This window comes from Pimephales promelas, chromosome 8, assembly GCF_988280905.1.
Source record: "Pimephales promelas chromosome 8, fPimPro1.hap1.1, whole genome shotgun sequence".
Lineage (NCBI taxonomy): Eukaryota > Metazoa > Chordata > Actinopteri > Cypriniformes > Leuciscidae > Pimephales > Pimephales promelas.
The window spans coordinates 3466345-3472671 of NC_142776.1; the positions used below are offsets into that span (position 1 = coordinate 3466345).

A 6327-nucleotide genomic window follows, 5' to 3' on the forward strand; every position below is an offset into this window, starting at 1 on the left:
TAAGTCACCATTATGGTGATCGGTGTTTGTTTTGATTGTTTTAAAATGACTTGATTGTTTACATCAGGCGTCTTCAATATTGGCAATATAATATAAATAGTTCTTAATTAATCTTTGATTCAGATTTTTTTGTTACATTTTTGGGTGTAAACTTTACTCATTTTAAAAGGTTAACTTTTAAGGAGTTAATTTGATTAATTATCACTCAATTCTAATTTGCTAAATTTAATTAATAATATTGCTTGTAATCTGTTGCCACAATTTTATTGATTAGATAAGGCGTATTAATTTTTTACAGTGGATAGGCTAAATAAAAAATAAGGATGGGTTAGGTCAGATCACTGAGCTAAAATTAATTTGAGGTTACAGACACATTGATTCGATTTTTGAGCATGCTTATTCTCTAAAATTACATTTTTTAAATCCATATGCAATGCATTAATTGCTCACCATAACTAAATAAATGGATGGAATGGAATGTTTTCTGCACGCGTGCCCTTTCTATTTCTGTTTTTTTTTTTCCCCCCACTCTTTTGCATGCATGCTCATCTTGATAACAGATCCAGAGAAAAGCTTAACACACAGAGGCAGAAGACGAGTGGATCACCCCGGCGAGGCCGTCGCCACCCTCCTGTCAGAGGTTTGGCAGCTCTGGAGCACAACTCTCTGCAGTAAGCAGATTAACACGGGTCAGGATACCAGTGGATTAAGTTGAGGAAGAACAGAGGAATGGAGTGAGAAGACATGTCGTGTTCAGACTCCTGTTAACAGCCCGTACTTTAAATGCTGGAACTACGGCGAATTTGAAAAAGATGGATTTCATTCTCACTCCAGGCAGAAAAGACAAGATCTTTAACAATAGCATAATAACGGTTAACATCTCTTAAAGGAGTAGTTCACTTAAAAAAAAAAAACTTTCGCTAATAATTTACTCACCCCCATGTCATCCAAGATGTCCACGTCTTTCTTTCTTCAGTCGGAAAGAAATTAATTTCAGGATTTTTCTCCATATAATGGACTTCATTGGGAACCAAACAAGGTCCAAATTAGAGTTTCAGTGCAGCTTCAAAGGGCTTTAAACGACACCAGGCGATGAATAAGGGTCTTATCAAGCGAAACGATCACTCATTTAAAAAATAAATAACAAAGTTTAAGTTTTATAAGCTCTGTTCTGTGATGCGCGTTCGTGACTCTCCTGTTCAAACTCATTCATCAAAATGAACGAATCTTTTCATGTCATGACTCAAAGGGTCCTAGATAAGACCCTTATTCATCGTCTGGTGTTGTTTAAAGCCCTTTGAACAGTTTGCACTGAAACTGTCTTTTGAACCTTGAACTGTTTGGTTACCATTGAAGTCCATTATATGGAGAAAAATCCTGGAATGTTTTCATCAAAAACCTTAATTTCTTTTCTACTGAAGAAAAAAAAAAGACGTGGACATCTTGGATGACTTAATCAGCAAAAAAATCATCAGCAAAAGTTTTTTTTTTTAAAGTGAATCCCTTTAAGTTTTAAAAGGGAGAAGAGTTATTAGAGTTAACTAAAACCATAAAAAAACATCGAGTTACTTGAAATAAAATGAACAATAAATACTTTAAAATTAGAGGAAAAAAATCAATTTGATTTAAAAATCGATCCATCGATCCATATTTTCAAAAAAAATCATTTAAATCATATAAATAATGTGGCTGTTTAACAATCTTTGTTGCTCACACAGCGACTTTTCAGTTAGATAAATGGGTTAGCCTTTGCAATTTTGTTCATGTTGATGCACTTTAATTAAATACAATACATACATTTTTTTTTAAATATACAGTTCGCAGTTATTTTGTTTTAAATGAAGAAAATCGTAAATTAAGTTTTTTATTTAAAAAAAAAATCTGATTTTCTTAAGGAAAAAAAATCTCCCAGCTCTAATTAAAATATACAAACGTACACGCTAACGTTTTTGTTTACATTTAACTTAATGTAAATGATGAGTTAATACATCATCAGGTGTTTTTACCCTGATTCACTATGGTATGGCTATTATAAGTGTTTATATTAGACCTGTCGGGATGACTGATGGGACATTGTCACTCACCTGTGTGTGTCTCCTCACATCCGTAAATACAGTAAAGGGGTTAGTTGTCACAACGAGTGAGAAAGGAGAACATCCGGAGATTCACCAGTTTTAAACACACCGAACAGAGGAGAGACTGCGGGCAAAGAGAGAAAGAGCTCGTAATAAAACAAGAATCAACATCAGCTTGGCATTTCGGAGATGGCGAGAACTGAGGGGTTTGAAACGTTGTAAAAGAGATTGTGTTTTTATTAGAGTAAGGTGTTTTATTTTACAGATAAATTGCTCTCTAACAGTTCATTGTAAGCATTTTCTATTGTGAAGGGTCATTTCATTGTGGTCAAGTCTGTTAATAAAGCTATGAGCAGTAGATTCATCTCTCTCTTTTTAGTTATGACAAAGAACCATAGTCATCCGCAGTCACATATAATGCACAACCAAAACAATGATCTTCCTCAAAATAGTATAGTCAAAATTTGAAGTGGATCAAAAAAGTTAATTGCCCTAAGACAAGACTGGGTATTCTTCGAAATGCTAATTTTAAGAATTTTATTTTAATTTAAGTTAACCATGAACATAAATACTTTTCAACAAAAGTAACATGGTTTGAATTATTGGCCTTGAAACCATTGAAAAAAGTGCATAATTATAATGTCAATTTTCGTACTCAGTCTATGTTAATAGTTTCACATTTTTGGCTTCTATGCAGGGATTAATAAACACAAACATTCGATTTTATTCAGTAACTAAATCTCTGAGATAAAATCTGCGTCCTGAAGCAAAACCGGTTCAGTGATCATTAATGCAATACATTTTTTGACAAATACAACATGTTAAATCTCTTGTTTGACACTTTCACAACCAATATTTAGCGTGTGCTGTGTACAAACGTGCAGTTTTGGGGTTGGGTGTGGGTGTGTGTGTGTGTTACGCTGTCGAGGTCGAGCTCTTTGATGTGTTTTAGGGTTGTGCTCTGTTATAGGGATTTTCTGAGTTGACAGCTGCTTGAATATGTGCCGGCACTGCGATGGCAGTGGGTTAAAGAATGCTGGGAACAGGATTAGGATCATATTCTGGCAGTGGCTGTCAGTTCATCAATGGGCTCAGGTTCCCCAGTGACAGCTCTCCTTTGCTGCACGGCTAAGACCTTTAGAGGAACCATAAAAGAGTGTGAAAAGGGGCTGTTTCAATGGCATGGTATGAGTTTTGTTCTAACCTTGCTGGATGTGCATAAAGTAGAGGAGTCAGGGAATATCAGTGGGGCGCGTCTGATTTTAACACTCTGTCTGGAGGGTTTGAGACTTTGCAAGAACAAGCATTTATTTTGAAGTAAAGTTATGCGTTTAAACGCTCTCCATATCAGTGGGTGTAGAGCTTTAAAGGGTTAGTTTAAAGTATTTATATTGTTTCCCCTTTTACATGATCATTACCCTTCCACGCTCTGACTTGGCCTGTCAACAGGCTATTTTTTTGTTGCTAAAATGCAGGTGCTACACTCTCAGGAAAAAGGATCAGTGGGGTTCTATTTAGAACTCTAGGGATCTTGACTTAATTCTAAAGAACACTTTATGCAAAAAAAGGGTTCTAAGGAGAAATTGTATAATAATTTAATGTTTAATGGGTTATATTGATTTTTTTTCCAAGCTTAAATGTGTTTCAGCTGTTTAATAATAATAAAAAAGTCATTAAAGTTAAAGACAAATTAAAACTAAATCCATAAAATGATCCCATGATGGCAAACAATAGATAGGAAAATGCCACATGCATCACTCACTAAATCACCACCAGGTGGCGCAAATGGACGATTTGCATCATTGCTCAGCAAGGCTGACGTTTTTACTTGTTGGCTAAATGAAGATAAAATAATGAAATAAATTACTGGTAATAATAATAACATTAATATTATTATAACATTTATTCTCCAGCTATTTCTACTTTTATAGTGAATTATAACAGTGCATGAAGTGTGCTTACATTTTACTAGCCAGTAGCCTATTTTAATTTATCGCATGCATGAGGCATGAGTTTTGCCATAAATTAAATAAAACGGGAAAAAAAAGGTGGATTTTTAGGTAGGTTTGAATTCTAACACAATTTACTTACTGTCAATATTGCGACCAAATTAGACCAAAACACTCAAACAGAACAATTATTGTACTTTCATCATTGGTGTTCTACTGGTGTTTAGTAATAATACCTGCAATATCGGCACTTCAGGTCATGGTGATCTTTTTTGATGAACACTTACTGGACTGAAGCAGTTTAGTTTTTCATGGCTATCTATCTATCTATCTATCTATCTATCTATCTATCTATCTATCTATCTATCTATCTATCTATCTATCTATCTATCTATCTATCTATCTATCTATCTACACATGGTGGTCATGGTTTAGCAGTACCTTTGTCTTTCTTTGTTTTTGTTTTGAAGTATCGTTACACGTCTGCAGTAGTGAGTTTCATCAATGGTCCTTTAGCTGCTTTTCTGATGCTTTTCTAAACATATCATATTATCAATACAGATTGTTTGTGGTAAGATTACACCGTAGTCATTTATCTTGTGCTTGTTTTAACAAAAGAAATAGTCGACTTTCACTAATAAAACAAAACAGTTAACTTACATAACAATATATCCAAATGAAGGTTGTTCTGCAGGTTCGTCATCGTCTTTATCAACTCGCTCGCTCTGGCTAGAATATGTAAGGCTTGAAGGACGAGTCTTCTGTTGACATTTTATTAACGTGTGAATAAAAATGTTCTTTTATTGTATATCTCTAATCAAACTACAATAATGGCCGAACGTGGGGAGTTGAACTGACCGTGAACTCATCGACCTGGAGAGTGGGCGGGGTGTGACGCATCTCATTTTTATTTAAAGGGGCCGCTTTGAAACGGGTCGCTCAAAGACGCACATCAGAAAAGGGGTAGAAAAGGGGCCTGTGGAGCTATAATAATGAGGAATTCAGACCCAAGCATTGCAGTTCTGTTTTATATAGACCACAACGGTATGATTTAAATGTAAAAATGGATGATTTAAAAGCATGATATGTACCCTTTAATGTATTGCTTTGCAATTGGCCCCTATATATTTGAGGAGACCCTTTCCACGTAAATTAACCATTTTAGCCTCCTGATATGACAGAGTGCAACTTTAAATTCAGACAAAAGAGAGATAATGGCTGAACTGAAACTGAATTCAGTGATTCGACCAGCAGAAAACTGAACTCAGCCACTTTAGAAAGCATTCTCTAGTTTATAGGAGAGACGTGAAGCATCAAACTCGTGAGTTAAGACAACCGAAGAAGCCGCTCAGCAGAAATTCAGAAGGTTTAACTCAGATTTCCCATAATTCCACTCGACAGGATCCTCACTTGAAAACTCTGCAGTCTTTACCCCTTCCATCTGACCCGCCCGACGACTCACTCTGCCAGCCCTGCAAAACAATACTTTCACAATAGCGCCGGACTTTTATTCTTGCCATGGCGTTATATAATTCCAGGAATTACTGACAGGCAAGGATATGCTAAATCCTCTTCCTGAAAGTGGATGAGACAGACTGCGAGCAGCGGCTCTCTTCTGCGCCTCATGACTTGGTCGGTAATCCCGATACGCACTGTCTGCATTTTTACTGTATGTGTTTAAGCGCATTTGCAGAGCATTTATCTCCCCAATGTAAACCAATTTGGCTATAAGGGCTTCGGGGCGAGCTCACCGCGGAAGGAAAGAAAGGAAAACTCAAACGTAGCAGAAGCGCTGTGGGGGGTGGTGTGACGTAGAGAGAGAGAGAAGACATGGCGAAAGAAAAGAAGAAAAGAAGCAGAACGGCGCAGGAGAAAAGAGTATCTTGTCCAGAGGCGATGCTATAAGAACCACAAAGCCGCCAAAACCTGAATCACTGAACTGTTGAATCGCAGAAATCTTTACAGTCATCGTTATCAGCTATCCACTAATCCAGCTGTACGTCCCTGGCCAGACGCACACACAGTCTACTTACTTTTCAAGTTTCACCTACTCTAAAAAGTGCATTTTCTCTTCAGAAACCCTCGCGGCCATCAACCTTCATCAAACTCACAACACTGACTTCTAGTAATCTTTACTCTTAAAAAAAGCAGTGGATTTGTGAATATCACAATGATAAATAACTGATATACCAAAATAAAGGCTCAAATATCCAATTAAATTACATCAGTATTTTCATGAAAAGAAAATATAGGGCTTACTTGGATATTTTGATTGAAACTGAACACATATATTGAGAATGGAC

The 6327-nt window shown here is 36.2% G+C and overlaps 1 long non-coding RNA gene across 3 annotated transcripts; it reads right to left on the reverse strand.

Moving 5' to 3' along the window:
* Positions 1 to 219: 219 nt before the first annotated feature.
* LOC120461035 (uncharacterized) lies at positions 220 to 6081 on the reverse strand. Of its 3 annotated transcripts, XR_016169432.1 has the most exons (4): positions 4883 to 6081; positions 4440 to 4785; positions 2085 to 4355; positions 220 to 666 (listed from the first exon to the last, which is right to left on the reverse strand). It is a non-coding gene; the product is annotated as an uncharacterized LOC120461035 (long non-coding RNA). The 3 variants fall into 3 exon arrangements; XR_005618081.2 differs by having other exon boundaries at positions 2085 to 2199; positions 4685 to 6081; XR_016169431.1 differs by having other exon boundaries at positions 4440 to 6081.
* Between the last annotated feature and the right edge of the window lie 246 nt (positions 6082 to 6327).